This window comes from Eubalaena glacialis, chromosome 6, assembly GCF_028564815.1.
Source record: "Eubalaena glacialis isolate mEubGla1 chromosome 6, mEubGla1.1.hap2.+ XY, whole genome shotgun sequence".
NCBI classification, from domain to species: Eukaryota; Metazoa; Chordata; class Mammalia; order Artiodactyla; family Balaenidae; genus Eubalaena; species Eubalaena glacialis.
In genome coordinates this window covers 105,297,342-105,314,330 of record NC_083721.1, presented here as the reverse complement: position 1 = coordinate 105,314,330, position 16,989 = coordinate 105,297,342, and the positions used below count along the sequence as shown (strand labels likewise).

Genomic DNA, 16,989 nt, shown 5'->3' with positions numbered 1-16,989 from the left:
TAAAATGGGTATCACTATCTCATTTTTCAGAGACTGGTGCAGCCCAGATACAAGCAGACCTGGAACCCAAACTTAGGTTCAACTCCAAATGCTGTGCTCCTTCTCCAGAGCACAGTGCCTGTAGAAGAGCCCAACCTCACACCCAATCCCATAGCCTCTTGAGATTCCTGGGTAGGGAGCAAAGAGTACAACAAAAGTGGACACACTCTGCCCTGAGTGGTAGGCAGTCTGAGGGAGCCATGTGACAGAGTAGCCTGTGGGAAGAGGCAACAGGATAACCAGGTTCAGAGAAGCTAGGAAAACTGGAGCAGAGCAAAGATGACACAAGTCAGGCAGAGTAGCGCCAAGGCTGCCTTGAGAACTGGGCTGCCTGTCTCTGTTTTGCTACAAACAGCTTTACTCATTGGAGGAAGAGGACAGTGCAAGCTGCTCTAGTTAACACTTCTTCCCATTGTTGCCCTAGGTGAGGAGTATTACAGATCTTTGTCATTCTTGTCTGTCAAGCTAAGTTACTGTTTCCCTTGTCCTTAGCTATTTGAATGTATTTCATTCATTCATTCGATATGCCGGACCTGTGTTACAGGCTAGGCTGCCTGGCCCTCAAGTTGCTGACACTATGCAGAGCATGGAGGAAGGTTCATGACTCCAAGTTTTAGACTGAACATTATGAGCAAAGCCCACCTGGAGAAGATGGAGGGACACCCCCCCACCCCCAGCTCAAATGTCTCCAAACCTGTGGCCACTGTTCATGACAAGGTGCTGAGTTTGCACTCTCAGAATGTGTAGATATCCCCCAAAAGTGCAAATTATACAAATTATATCAGTTTAGAGAATGAAACTATTTAATACTGAGATAAGAGTTGATTATAATTTTTTCTCTCAGCAAGTGGGTAACTCCATTCTTGAAAACAAATTCTGTTACCGAAATAATAGCCAAATATAGCTCCAGATAAGAGACATGGTTGGAGCCCTCATTGTCATGCTGGTAGTAGGTGGTTGCAGACTTGTGAAATGTTTAACAGGAGCAGTACTTCCTTAATTCAAACTTAAAAGAGCCTACTTAAAGTGCACTGCTTTGGAGGTTAGCAGACATCTATGTTCTAGGAGTGGGCAAACTTTTTAAAAATAAAAGGCCAAATGGCAAATATTTTCTCTGTGGGCCACATGGTCTCTATCCCAGCTACCTGATTCTGCCTTGGTGGCGAAAATGGAGCCATAGACATTATTCAACATATAGATGTGACTGTGCTCCAATAAAACTATTTTCAAAATAGGCTGCTGGTCTGAAAGTGTTTGTCTAGCCCCATGAAATGGCATCTCAGAACAGCAACAAAACCTCCTAAGATCGCTCTTCTCTGTTTCCTCATTACCCCAGAAGACTATGTTACTGAAAAGGGGATCCTAGTGCTTGTAACATGTTCCCTACATGAAATAGTTCCTGGAGGGTAGAAGGGCTGAGAAGTATTAAACTAGGCTGTGGATGCTATAAGGGGACAACAAAAGGCCTTGGCTTCCTGACTAACTACCTGTGTCAGGGTCAGATCCACACAGAATGGGAAACAATCTACTCTAGCTCTGTTTTTTATTCCTTAATTTCTCAGTTTCAAGGGGTGCAAGTTACACCCCTGGCCAAATCTTCTATCCTGTAGCCTCTCAGGGTCCCACACTACAGACTGTTCTGCAGCTTCATCTCCCCCTCATCTAGACATGCACCCTACAAGTTGCTTCTAACTTATACCATCGCCTTCCCCTCTCTTCTAATTCACAATGTATCAAAAGCTCCGGTTGCAAAAGCAAATCGATATTTATAATATGCAACTTTTTACTAAAACAAAATCATTGCTCATAGTCCAAAAAAAGATATCTGCCAAAGAACCTGCTGTTAAATGAACTGCAACTTTTGAATTTACCTGTTGTGCCAGGTCATTTAAGAGCATCCTGTTTGACCCTCCAGTTTTGACCTCATTCATGAAGCTGTAGTGTGTTTATCTACTACACAGTGAGCATGGATGAGCAATGATAGCTGTTTTCTGATGCAACAGAAAAGCGTATTTGGCCTGGACATTTTATGGTTGCAGAAGGAATAAAGGCATTTCCTAAAATGGGATTCTACCTGTATCATCCAATGGTGGACAGAACAGAGCTGGAGACCGGGCACAGAGACAAGGCAAATCATTTGAAAGGGAAGGAAAAGAGAGAAAAGTAACCACTGGAGTATTTTCTTAGGGGTAAAGAGAATTGAGTCTGATCTTGAGTTGAATATGACCACTAAAATAAGTTTATATAGTTAAGTTTTCCTGAGATACCATGGTATTTTAATAATGATTCAATTAAAAAAAATATATATATATAACCTAAAATGGTTTAATTGAGCTTAACTCTTCCAACTCCTCAAATCCTTTAGGGAAAGAAATATACTAGAATATACAACAAAACTTGTAGCTGCATAAATGATCCTTAAAATCTTATAAAGGAGACTATTATAGTCAATTTTAACTGATAAGGATAATTTCTCAATTAAAATAAGAGGAACTTACCTGTAGCATTTCAGATGAGACTAAAGCACTAGCTGAAGTTTTTTGTTTTCCGTATTCCATGCTTTAATTAAAAGATTTGCTGTGCACTACTGAACAGAGGAACAGAAAAAGAATATATCTCAGTCATAACAACATTGGGCATGAGACATCTAAAATTAATGTTCTATATCTAGCAAGCTGCTATAGGAGCAAACCATTATATATCAACATTCTTTTCATTTTTGGAAAAGCTGTGATCCTCTCTTCTTCCTCCTTGCTCTCAAATCACTTCACGCATCTCATGTGGAATTATACTTGGCCACTGTCTTGATAACAGGCTTTATTTTCAGGACTGGAATTACCCAACAACCATTCATTTGAATGAACTTTCTAGTCAGGAGAAAAAAAAAAGGTCTTAGACTCTTATTTCTAAATAGTAAATAGTTTCCTTCTCTACACTGATACAGGTTCAATGCATGCTTTTATCAGGCATCAACACATTCTGAGAGCACAAAATCAGCTCCCTACCTCTGTCTAAGCCGCCTGGGGAAAGCTAAAACACAAAGCTGTTCCCAGTTGAAGACTGCAAACTCAAATCTTCCTTACCTCTGAAAACAGAAAAAAAGACATGGTTTGGTAATTTGTTCCTTACTGATAGCTTTACCTGACAAAGCAGTCACCTCCTAAACGCTGGTACTATGTGCAAAACACATGAAGGAAAGAAAACCATCTCTACTTTGCACATTCTCCTTCCTAGAACACTGGAAGAGAGAGAAGGAACACGGAATGCCAGTCGTGCTTGCTGCTGGCATCATTCCCTATTGCTTGAAAAGTGAGGCTCCACTGCACCTTAAAGATTTCCTTTAAAATGCCTGTATGCTTGCTAAGACCCCTTTTAAAAATCATGTAGCCCTAGCCTCTTCGGGTGTCCTCCTCTCTCTGCCCAATTCGCCCATTCTCCTCCTTAGGTCCATATTCCTCCCAACCCCTCCCCAGGAGGAACAAGCCTCCCACAGTTCGGCTGCTGGGCCCTTCCCTAACTCCTCGTCAATGCTTCACTCCAGGCCTGCCTGGGGAATCCGACACCGAATCACCGTCCCCGTCCGCTCCCCCGCCGGCCCGGCCAACTTGCTTCGTGCTGCTCCCCGAGGCGACGGGAAGGAGGTGGGCTGCGCGCTGGGGTAGAGCAGGGCGGACAGCGTGCTCCTCGCAGCCTCGGCCTGGCCCTACCACGCACCCCAGCGCTCCTCGGTGTCGCCCGCGGCCCCACCTCCCGCGCTCACCCGGTGGGGGAGCGGATAGTTGCGGAGCCCCAAGCCCCTGGGCGCGGCCGCTCGCGGCTCAACCCTGGCCGCGCCCGGGAGAGAGCCGGAGGAGTGGGCGGCGCCACCCTGCCCCCCTCCCGGCCCAGCCGCCCGGGCCTCGGTGTCCCGGAGGAGCGCGCGTAGCGAGCGGAGCAGGTCCCAGCGCCACGCCCGCCACCCAGGCCGGGGGCCTCCGAGGGCTCCGCGCCGCCCCAGCACCCACCCCTGACCACACTCACCTCCCGCGCGGCGCGTACCGTGCTCCGACGTGGGCGGATGGCCGAAGCTCCCGCCCCGCGCGCACACGCAGCCTTCCCGCAGCCGCACGCGCGGCCGGGCGCGCGCAGACCACGCGCCGGGCCCGGAGCTCCTTACTCGTCCTCTCGCTCGCACGCACGCACGCGCGGGCCCTGGGCCCCCAGGCCTCCGCGCTGATCCGGGCGCGACGTTTGGATTCTCGGCGTCACCTTGCATTCCATGCACCGCGGTGCTAGGTAGGCATTTTACATTTGAGCCTGGCAGCGGTTAGTCGATGGGCTGACCCCGGGAAGGATTTCTGTTTAAGACTTGCTTCTCTTTGCCCGGCTTGCCCTGTTTTCAAGTTGCGTAAGTGCTCGGCCTCGAGGCAGTCCGGGAGGGATTTACTTTTTAAAATCCGCACAGAGCTATGAAGGGAAGAAGACACCTTGGGAAGTTCTTTGCTCTCGCAGAAGAAATGCGCGTTCTCCTTGTAGAATCAATAGAAAAAGAAGGTTGGGGATAGTCGGGGTTACAATGGTCTGGGGTGTGAACAGGAGTCCCGGGAGTCGCATGCTCTCGAGAAATGCCTCTCGAAACTCTCCTTTGGTCTGGAGAATTCAAAGAAGGTCTGTCCCACCCTGAGTTGTCACTAACTGTTGCTACTTGGGAGGAATGGAGAAGCTTTGAGGCGCGGGAGCTGAGTGTGCTGTATGGGCTCTGGTTGTACCGGCCTCTGGGTGGAGGTTGTTGAATTAATTCAGAGATAGTATTTACTCTCCTCTCTCGGCAACCCTGACACAGTGCCATCCGAAAACAGTTCCCCATTCTGGCCGCTTGTCTGTGGCACAGTGAACAGGTCGGCTGCGGCATCACGGTGTGAAAAGTCGAAAGAATAGTTCGGTGAACAACCATGTACATTCTTCCGAGAATGAATAACTCAACATTTTGCGGTAACTGCTTTCTTTCTCTCTCGCCTAAGTACAAAGACATTCTCCTATGCAACCACATAAGAAACTAAATTACATCTAAGAAACTTAATAATTTAACATCACCTAATATCCAGCCCATATGCAAATTTCTCCAGTTATCAAAAAAAAGTCATATATTGGTTTTGTAGAAAGATAGTCCCATGGCGTCCAGTTCTTATTTAAGGGATGCAATATCTTCTCTTACCAAATGGATAATAAGACAAATTTCAGGACTTTCTCTTTTGAGTTTCCTCTGTTTCCTGAATTGTCTATTTAATCTTTTTTTTATTGTTTTAAGCTCTTTCAAGTTAAAGACTTTTTTTCAAATTTGTGTGGATCTCTGCCTGACATTTACATTAAAGACTGCTGCTAGTCAAAAGAAAAAAAGAAAAGAAAGAGAGTCCTGTGAAGATTCATGCATTGTATTTGTTTTTATGGTTGTCTCTTTTAATGCGGAGCAATCCTCCACCTGTTTTGTTTTTGTGGTATTAACTTTTTGAAGAGTCTAAGGCAGTTATTTGGCAGAGGGTTCTACTTTCACAATTTGTCTGACCTTGTTTTCCTCCTGATGTCATTGAATTTTTTCTCTAGATCCCATATTTCCTGTAAGCTCAAAGGAAGGTTGAGGTTTGATTAGATGGCAAGAATCCTTCTAAGATGGCACACTTTATGAGGTGCTTGTATTGTTTTCCATCAGCAAGAACATAATAATAAATATTAAACCCCTGTTATTTTTATATGCATAATATTAGGTTGTCCCAGTATCAATGGTCACTGAAATCTGAAGTGTTCTCCAGATTTCTCTATTAAACTCCATTTTCTCTTTTGTTAATAGGTAATCTGTGGGGTGGAGACTTTGGATCTGTTTGGAGGAGAAAGTCTTAGATCCCTGCAAGGAGGACATGGGTTACAAATTCATTCACCTAGGTGGATAGAGTAATCATCTGGATCATTCTGGTACCTAGTGTTAGGTGTTTCATTGAATTAGGTACTAGCTTCATTCAAAGAACAGTAAAACTCTGGACTCTGTGGAGTTTGGGCCACTTTAGGGTTCCTGTGGATAATTCTGGTAAAAGCAGTGATACTTTCTACAAGGTCTTGTGATGTATGTTTTAAGAAGGCTTGATAAAATCCGGGAGGAGTTTCCTATACTTAACTGGGCATACCTGAACTAAACTCCCAGTTCGATTCTAACAACAGAAACAAATCAAGAATATGTAATACTGTGTGTAAACTCTGTCTGTGATCACCTGGTCTCTGGCTCATAGCAAACATCTGGGGGTGTGAGCTCATCCATTTAAGCTTATAAGCTCCACTGGGTGAGATCTACGTCAAGTTTACTCTGTATAACAGTGACCACTTCAACTCCCACAAGAGAACTCTCAAGGGGCATCTTCTATTCCACAGACAAATGTAGGGTTCTAAACAGAGAGCCTGTATCTCCACTTTTACAATTTTTAGTGAGTCAGAGTCAGTGGATCATATCAATGGTTTTTGTTTGCATCAGCAAATTAGTGTCTGCTCATGCCTCTGCCAGTTGATCTGAATTTCATCAGAGTCAGCTTTCTAAAAGTCCAAGGCAGAAGCTGCAAGGCAGAAGCTAGACTTGAAAGTTACGTTGCATCATTTTTGTGACATTTTATTGGTCAATAGCAAGCATAGGACTGTTCAAGATTCAAGGGGAGGGGATCAGACAAGGCATGAACACCAGGAGATGAGGCTCACTGAGGAGTGGAGAGGGAACATGTTTGGAAAGGAGCTACCACACTTCTCTAGGCCAAATGCAAACTTAGGTGTATAGTATTGATCGTAGTGGTGCTTTGCTCAAAATCAGGTGGGTCTGGATCATCTATTTAACTTCAAGCCTTGTCATAACCACCCATCCCCAATTGTGATCTACAGATTTACATCAAGACTATAAATATGGGCCCCCATTCCTTTTTTTAAAAAAATAATTAATTAATTATTTAAGTTTGGCTGCGTTGGGTCTTTGTTGCTGCGCACGGGCTTTCTCTAGTTGGGTCAAGCGGGGGCTACTCTTCGTTGCGGTGTGTGGGCTTCTCATTGCAGTGGCTTCTCTTGTTGCGGAGCACGGGCTCTAGGCGCGTGGGCTCAGTAGTTGTGGCTCGTGGGCTCTAGAGCGCAGGCTCAGTAGTTGTGGCGCACGGGCTTAGTTGCTCTGCGGCATGTGGGATCTTCCCGGACCAGGGCTCGAACCTTTGTCCCCTGCATTGGCAGGCAGATTCTTAACCACTGCGCCACCTGGGAAGTACCCCCCATTTCATTTGGTTTACAGATTTCTTGGTTCAACTGCTTCTCCCTTACAAAAGCGTTGTTTTTTTGTTTTTTTTTTTTTCCCTACAGGAAGGAGAAAGAAGAGGGGCATGAAATGTACATTTTAAAATTATTTATGGTAATTTGGAGGTTCTCTGAAAATAATAGAGGTGGAGATAGGAGTTAAAATGGGTGTACAACAAAACTATTTTTGGATAGTAGCAGTGTAAGTCTAGGCACTGGACTTCTTTGACACTGTGTAAATATCCAGATCTGAATCCCTGGTTGTGATTCTTTTTCTGGCTCCAGCCCTGGCAGGTAGCTGTGCCCTTTGCAAAGGGTAAAGTGATTGCTACCTGCTGATGCCTTTATCACAACCATGCTTCACCTCACCTTGGCTGACAGTTCACCTCAGTAAGTAAACGAAATTCGTTGGTAACAAAACTAGGAAAGCTCCATTGCAAATAGAGTAATATATGGAAAAAAATAGACCTCTGTATTTGGAAGGATGCTTTAGGACACTGATATTATATCTTACAAATTCTGTATTTTTATAAAGTTATATTCCAATACCTGTTTTTATTTATTTATTTTTTTTAAACAAGGACATTTTAATTAATTAATTAATTTATTTTTGGCTGTGTTGGGTCTTCGTTTCTGTGCGAGGGCTTTCTCTAGTTGTGGCGAGTGGGGGCCACTCTTCATCACGGTGCGCGGGCCTCTCACTATCGCGGCCTCTCTTGTTGCGGAGCACAGGCTCCAGACGCGCAGGCTCAGTAGTTGTGGCTCACGGGCCTAGTTGCTCCGCGGCATGTGGGATCTTCCCAGACCAGGGCTCGAACCCGTGTCCCCTGCATTGGCAGGCAGACTCTCAACCACTGCGCCACCAGGCGCCACCACTGAAGCCCTCCAATACCTGTTTTTAAAATGTTTTGAATGTCCCATGAATAATGAGTGGATATATGTGCTCATAGATGGCAAAACCTCCCTAGGATGCAAAACAGAGCCATGGACAGCAGACTAGGGGGAAGAAATCCTTTCAAGTGAAATGATTGAGAAGAAAAGGTCCAAAACCTTCAAGAGCTTATTTCCTTTGAGGCAGTTTCCTTGTTCCTTGTGTAGCATTTATTCAGCTTGTGATTCAGTTATCTATTGCATCTCATATATTAAAAATAGCCATTTAATATTTCTCACGATTCTGAGGGTTGGTTGGCTGACTCCTCTGTGGTTTTGTCTGGGTTTACTCACACAGTTATATTCACCTATAACAGGGGCTGGCAAAAGTTTCTGTAAGGGGTGGTAGATCGTGCATATTTTAGGTTTTGTGTCTGTCGCATATTTTTCTTTGTTATTTATTGATTTTTTTTTTTTTTTTACAAACCTTTAAAAAGCAAAAGCTATTCTTAGCTCAAGGGCCTTACAAAGAAACAGGCTGAGGGCCAGATTTGGTCCGCAGGCTGTGGTTTGCCAACCCCTGAACTGGAAAGTCAGCTAAGCTGAAGGTCAAAGGTGACCTCACTTACATGTCTGGCACTTGGTGATGCCGTCTACTGAAGGCCATGATTCTCCTTCTGGAGAATCTTCAGGGCTTCTCGTCCTCCAGGGGCTCCATTGTCAGTCTGTGGGCAGCACCCAAGACAGTGGAGGTGGAAGCTGTCAGACTTGTTAAGGCATAGCTGGGGAATCACACAGGGTCACATATGCCACATTCTGTGGATCAGAGGAGACCACGAGGCCAACCCAGATTGAAGGGATGGGCAACCAGACTCCCTGTCAGTGGGAGGAGCTGCCGATATCCTGGCCACAGCCAGCTTAACTAAGTGGAGGATTTCTGCTGTCCGCATCACCCAGGGAGATGGAGGGCTGATGCTGACCTCGATATTAGATTGGCTCTCAGAGCCTTATTCACATAACTTCAAATTGAGTCATAAAACTATGGATTTATGATCTCTGATGGCAGCTACTGTTCTTACTCTCCCTTTTGACCATATCACCCCAGACTGTTTCGAATTCTGTGAGCACTCACTCATTTCCCTCAGTACTAGTTTATAGGTGTCTCTGCTAAGAGATATCAGCTCCTTGAAGGAAGGACCATGCCCTACCATGCTGCCTTGCTGTGATATATCCTCAATAGATAGGTACGGAATTTAATTAAATAGCCTAACTGAGGTTTAACATCAGGTTATTTGCTTACTTCACAAAAGCAAAACTAATTTAAGAATCTTGCACATTACCTCCAAATTCTGGAAGAACAGCATGCATCAAAGAGTTACGTTTCACACCCAAATACTGTCTAATCAATCAGATAGTTAAACTTCCTAGCAGTTTTCCAAACATATAACCAAACGTTAGGAAGCAGTATGCTTAATGACAAGTTTGAACTAGCAATCAGCTTTAAGGACATATTACATTTTAACTTTAAATGTGTCTGCAGATGAAAATCAAAATGTAGCAGCACAGGGAGCTCAGCTTGGGGCTCTGTGATGGCCTAGTTGGGTGGGATGGGGGTGCCGGCGGGGAGGTCCAAGAGGGAGGGGATGTGTATGCGTATGACTGATTCACTTCGCTGTGCGGAGGAAACTAACACAACATTGTGGAGCAATTATACTCCAATAAAAAAAATTAATAAGTGGAGGAGGGGAGAATGTGAAAAATCCAAACCCATGAAGAGTGAGGTTAAGGGGAGAAAAACAAATCCAATAAATATATGCTATCAAGTGAAAAAAAAAAAAAAAGTAACAGCAGTTTGGAATATATGCTGTGTATGTTCCAAGGCAGAAGTAATTCTGGAGAGGGTTTCTAATCTACAGTAAATGCTGCTACTAATTGCTTAGTTGAATTTTTTAATATGTGTTTTCTCCCAGATCTAATTGTAACTCCGTCTTCTTCCACTTGATGGAAAGCTTTGACAATTTATTATGTTTAGAAGCAGCTAGGGTGTATTTCTAATTGATGATTTGTTATCCTGTATTTCTTACTTGACTATCCACATTTTTCATTCTCTTCAGCATTTTCCTCCAGCATCTCCTGTCTCACTGAACTAGATGGATGGTGCTCCTTTTGTGCAAACGCAGGCAGTATTTCAGTCCCTCCGCTGCTTCTTCCTTCCATCAGACCTCAGATACATACAGGACTGACGCTAGATAACATGTATATGGCACTTAAACATTAACAAAGTGTATTCACATATCTGTATCAGTTGATTATTAATACATCAGTCCTGTGGGACAGATGCTACCATTACCTTCATTTAGCAGGTAGGGAGACTGGTGAACAACTGTCCCAGAATACCTCAAGAATGTGTCCAAGCCAACTTCAGTACCTTCCCATAAAATCTGTTTGTTCTTCTGGATTCTGGATTTGGTTAAAGCAGCCCCATTTATCAGTCGCCCAAGTCTGACCCTCAATTCTTCCCTCTCCATTACTCCACATATCCAGACAGTCACCAAGACCCTGTGGATTTTCTCTCTCTGAGACCCTGACCTTCTGATCCTCCACTCCCCCAAAAGCCTCACTTCTCACTTGGGTTTGTGTCAGAGCTTTCTGTCTGCTCCCCTGACTTCTGAGTTGCCTATCTAGTCCTTCACATTACCACGAGGGCTGTCTTCCTCAAACCCAGATCTTTCCATGCACTTCTGGTTTTAAATGGGTCAGTGGTTCCCCACAGGGCACAGTCTAAAGGGTTACAAAGCTCATGAGACTGAGGAACTGAATTTTTAATTTTATTTAATTTAAATTAATGTAGCCACTATATTGAACAATAAGGCTAAGTGGCTGCCATATTGAACAATGCAGATCTATATGAATCCCTTTTTGTCTGTCAAAACTCAGTGCAAACATGGCTCAGCCTAAGGACCAGCTACACAATTTGTGGAGCCCAGTGCAAAATGAAAATGCAGGGCCCCTTGTAAGAAATTATTAAGAATTTCAAAACAGCACCAGCAGAGCATTAAACAAAGCACAAGGCCCTTCTAAGTGCAGGGCCCTGTGTGACTATGCAGTTCCCATGCTCATGCAAATGAGCAGTAGAAAAATTCACAAAGGGTATGAAGAAGCAATTTACAGAAGAGGAAATCTGCATGGCCAGTAAATATCTGAAAAGATGCACATTTTCATAGGAATCAAGGAAATGCAAATTAAAGCCACAATGAGATACAGTTTTATACCTACTCATTGCCAGAAATTTTGAAGTCCAATAATATTAAGTTGTCAGGTAGTAATCACGGCTGATGATTGTATAAATCACTTATCTAATAAAATTGAAGATGTGCATATCCTGTAAACCAGCGGTTCCACTCTTAGATGTCTTCCCTGGAGAAACATGCACATGTGCACAGGAAGGTGTGTACAACAATGTTTATGACAGCTTTCTTTTAACTGAGAGGCATCTGAAACAAACTAATATGCACAAATGGGAGGATTGATAAATAAATGCAGCATGTTTTAGGAAGAATTTCATATAATAGTTAAAATGGATCGATTAGAGCTATACCTCTCAGCTTGGATAAATTTCAAAAATGTTGATCAAAGAAAGCAAGTTCCAGAAAGGTGTTATTTATGAATATGTTTTACAAATGTGAAAAACATAATTATATTATTGTTTGTAAATATATATATGTATTGTAAATATATATGTATTATAAATTTATATATGCATTATAAGTATATATGTCATATATAGTAAACATATATAACCAAAGCACAGGAGTGATTATCTCTAGTGAGGGGTAAGGGGACAGAGACTAGAGTGGCACAGGGCACTTCACTGAAGCTACAGTGATTTATTTCTTAAAAAATAATCACTTAACTGAAATACACACAGACACACAAAGAAAATAATGCAAGTAGTAGAAGAAAGTGTGAATGAATTGCTATATAACATAAGAAAGGGAAAACCGCACAAAATATGACTCAAAATGAAGAAGCAATAAAAGATTCATAAATGCATTTATACATAAGCTTTTTAAAGAACACTTTTCATGAGGAAAAACTATAAGCAAGTAAAAAATCCTGACAACTTGGAGAAAATATTTGTAATGTCTATCATTAGAGGGCTAATATTTTCCCCAATATTTCATTATGAACATTTTCAAACATGTAGCAAATTTGAAAAAATTTTGTAGAGAACATGCACCCTCTAGATCCTACCATCAACATTTTACTGTATTGATACTTGCTTTATCATGTATGTAATTTATCTCTATCCATCCGTCAATCTATATTATTTTTTGTTGCATTTCAAAATAAATTGCAAACCGGTATATTGATGCATGTATATTATTAACCAGAATTCAGTATTTGTTTAAGGTGTTTCTTGTGATATAAAATTTAAATAGAATGAAATACACAAATCTTAATTGTACATTCACTGATTTTTGACAAATACGTATACCTCTGTGACTTAAACCTCGACCCAGAAGGCTAATATTAGTAATATATAAAGAGCTCCTAAAAATTGAGAGAAAAATGCCAACAGTGCAATAGAAAAATGAGTAAAAAATATGAACAGACAATTCCACAGAAAAAGAAATACAAATGGCCTTTAAACACACGAAAAGGTGCTCAGCCTGCCCATCGTAAGAGAAATATTTTACAATGAACAATCTGAAAAGGAAATTAAGAAAACAATTCCATTTGTAATAGCATCAAAAAGAGTAAAAATACTTGGGAATTAACTTAACCAAGTAAGTGAAAGACTTGTAGACTGAAAACTATGAAACATCACACAGAGAAATGAAAGAAGACACAAATAAACGCAAAAAACATCGTGTGTTCATGGAATGAAAGATTTAATATTGTTAAGATTTCAGTACCACCCAAAGTGATCTACAGATTGAATGCAATCCCTATCAGAATCCTAACATTTTTTGCAGAAAAATACATCTTAAAATACATGTGGACTCTCATGGGACCCCAAATAACAAAAACAATCTTGAAAAAGAAGAAAAATGTTGTAGGTCTCACACTTCCTGATTTCAAAACTTATTACAAAGTTACAGTAATTAAAACACTGTGGAACTGGCATAAAGACAAACATATAGACCAATGGAATAGAATAGAGAGCCTAGAAATAACCCCTCATATATATGGTCAGACGATTTTCAACAAGGGTGCCAGTACCATTCATGGTGAAAGGACTTATTCAACAAATGGTGCTGGGAAAACTGGATATCCATTTCCAAAATAATGAAGTTGGACCCTCATCCAACATCATATATAAAAATTAACTCAAAACTGGGAATTCAGTGGTGGTCCAGTGTTTAGGACTCTGTGCTTTCACTTCAAGGGCCCGAGTTCAGTCCCTGGTCGGGGAACTAAGATCCCACAAGCTGTGTGTCGTGGTCAAAAGTAAATAAATAAATAAATAAATAAATAAATAAATAAATAAACTCGAAATGGATTGAAGACCTATACATAAAAGCTAAAACTATAAAAACTCAGATGAAAACAGAGGACAATCTTCATGACATCAGATTTGGCAATAATTTCTTTGATATGGTACCAACAGCATAAGTAACAAAAGAAAAAAAAAGACAAATTGGACTTCATCAAAATTAAAAACTTATGTATGCTAAAGGACACTATCAATGGAGTAAAAAGGCAGTTCACAGAATGAGAAAAAATATTTGCAAATCATATATCTGATAAGGATTAATATCCAGAATATATAAAGAACTCCTAAAAGTCAACAACACACACACACACACATGCACACACACAACTCTAGTTCAAAAGGGGGCAAAGGACTTGAAAAGACAATTCTCCAAAGAAGATATACAGATGACCAATAAGCACATGAAAAGATGTTCAACATCACTAATAATGAGGGAAATGCAGATCAAAACCACAATGAAATACCACTTCAGACCCATTAGAATTGTTATTATCAAAAAAACCTGAAAACAAGTGTTGACAAAAATGTGGAGAAATTGGATCCCTTGGGTGTTGCTGGTGGCAATGTAAAGTCATGCAGCTGCTGTGAAAAAAAATATGACAGTTCCTCAAAAAGTTAAACATAGAATTACCATATGATCCAACAATTCCACTTCTGGGTATATATACAAAAGAATTGAAAATAGGGATTTGAACAGATGCTTGTAAACTAATATTCATAGCAGCATTATTCACAATAGCCAAAAGATGGAAACAACCCCAGTGTCTATCAATGGATGAATAAATAAACAAGATGGAGCATATACGTACTATGGAATATTATTTAGCCTTAAAAAGGAGTGAAATTCTAATACATGCTGCAGCATGGATGAACCTTGAGGATATACTGTTAAGTGAAATAAGCCAGACACAAATATACAAATATTGTAAGATTCCACTTAACATGAGGTACCTAGAATACTTAGATACATAGAGACAGAAGGTAGAACACAGGTTACCAGGGGATGAGGGGAAGGAGGAGTGGGGAGTTATTGTTTAATAGGTATAGAGTTTCAGCTTAGGATGATGAAAGTTCTCTAGATGGACCGTGATGATAGTCAATGTGAACATACTTAATGCCACTGAACTGTCCACTTAAAAGTGGTTAAAAAGTTAAAACTTACGTGTATTTTACTGCAATGAAAAACATTTTAAAAAGTAAAAAATAAAACAAAGAAATGCTAATTAACACTGCACTGAGATGCCATTTCTCACCTATCAGATTGACAAAAATCTAAAACTTTGACTATGTGAGGCTGTGAGGAAACAAGCCTTCTCATTGCTAGTGGCAAGGCAAAAAAATGTAGTATAACCACTATGGTGAGGAGTTTGGCAATGTCTAGAAAAATTACATGAGCATTTACCCTTTGACCCAACATCCACTCATTCCAGGAAAGTCTCCTGGAGACATACTTGCAAAAATATGAAATTGTTATGACATATAGCAATTTATGTTTATGTCATAACATAAATTGTTATTACATAAAAATTATAATAGGCATAAAGCTACTTATGGTGGCATTGTTTGCTATAGTAAAAACAAAACAAAACAAAAACAAAACTGGAAACAACCCAAATGTTCAGTGATAGGGAAATGGTCTAGTAAACTATGGGGCATCCAAGCAATGGAGAACTACGCAACTATAAAAAGGAATGAGGAAGGCCTCTATATATTGGTATGGAACTATCACTAGGCGATTGTTAAATGAGATAAAGCAAGATGCAGGACGGTGTTTATGTTGTGCTACGTTTTGTGTGAGAAACAGTGGGTAAATAAATCATAAACATATTTGTGATATTTTTCAAAAGGTAACAATGAAATGACACACCAAAAACTAATGAGAACGGTTTCCTAGATTGGAAGGGAGGGTGCAAGATGAAGGGGCAAGGACAGAAGAAAAAGTTCTGTGGGTGCATTTTTGGCTTTGGAACCAAATAAATGTTTATATGATTCAAAAATGGGAAAAAACAAATCCCTAAAATTGAACACAAATGGAAACAAATTAACTTAACCGTATATCAATTTGATGCCATAGCGGCATAGAGAAAATAATTCCTTATTTAAAAATATAGGATACCCTTAGTGGCATATAGTCTAAAGAAAAAAAGAACCACAAAGAAATTTTATATTGCATTCTTTTTGTAACACTAATAGTGACATGATGTAGGAAAACAAACAAACAAACAAGTAAATAGTTGTGTTAATGCCATTAGAAACTTAGATTTTCACAGCAAGAGAAAAGAGATACAAGTGTAAAATTTTAAAAGTTAAGTAAAAACAGGATAATGACTGCAACAGATTGAAACATCAAATATATATAAATCTGAATTCATGATGCTGCTTTAAAAACACACTGGTTACCATTGGAGGTTGCTAGATTACTAAGTCACTACTCTAAACATTGATGAATAAAGGGAAAAACATCAAGGATCCTACCTTTCCCATATAAATGAAATAATTAATGAGGAAGAGTCCTTTTTTATAGATGAATTTCAGCTAATGAATAAAGAAGCAGTGATAGACTAGCCCTCCACCATTTTGCAACCTCTAATGAAATAAAGGCTATCTAGCTACCAAAAATATTAGGTAAAATGTTGATAGGGAACATTAAAGTGGAGAAAATTGGTTGACACCACCAGAACCTGAAGACCTTTAGCAACAATAAAACTAGAACAGCTGGTAACGTGTGCCTCGTGATAAAACGTAATTTGAAGCACACAACACCATTGGTGAAGTATTCTTGGATAAAAATCTAATCAGGTTTCTAGATCTAAGTCTACTTTATAGGAAATATAGGGGTTAGAGGAAGAATTAACAGTTAAAGCAGTGATAGGAGGAAAATCAATAGCCTAAAATAATATTATCAGTAAAAATGGAAGATCGAAAAATAAATGAACTAAAATTTCAATTCCAAACCTAGCAAGAGAAGAGTAAAATAAACCGAAAGAAAACGGAGAAGAAAATAATAAAGATTAGAAAGCAGAAATTAATTATTACAATAGGAAAAATAAATAAATAAATCTTTGGGGAAAATAATCTAAATTTTTCTTTGAAAAAACAATTAAATAGACAAACCACCAACTAACCTAATCATGAAAAGAAAAAAAGGGAGAAAATATACAAAACAAGAAATGACAAGGGATATGTAAGCATTGAAAGAGAAGAAAATGTTAAACATTTAAGACACCACTCTGCACAACTTAATGCAAATACATTTGAAAACCTAGTTGAAATAAATAATTCCCTTGGAAAAT

The 16,989-nt window shown here is 40.3% G+C and overlaps 1 protein-coding gene across 5 annotated transcripts in view; it reads right to left on the bottom strand.

Moving 5' to 3' along the window:
* The window catches only part of B3GALNT1 (beta-1,3-N-acetylgalactosaminyltransferase 1 (globoside blood group)), a 36,054-nt gene extending 31,817 nt beyond the window's left edge, over window positions 1–4,237 (bottom strand). Inside the window, exons 1-3 of one of the 5 annotated variants that reach the window (XM_061193478.1) lie at window positions 4,060–4,237; window positions 3,045–3,124; window positions 2,538–2,626 (exon numbers count right to left, since the gene is read on the bottom strand). The gene's annotated coding sequence lies outside the window, so the exon portion shown is untranslated. Of the gene's footprint in view, window positions 1–2,537; window positions 2,627–3,044; window positions 3,125–3,799; window positions 3,981–4,059 lie in introns of those variants that run through there. The other 4 variants (XM_061193484.1, XM_061193482.1, XM_061193479.1 and 1 more) reach the window with 4 other exon arrangements.
* Window positions 4,238–16,989: the final 12,752 nt, after the last annotated feature.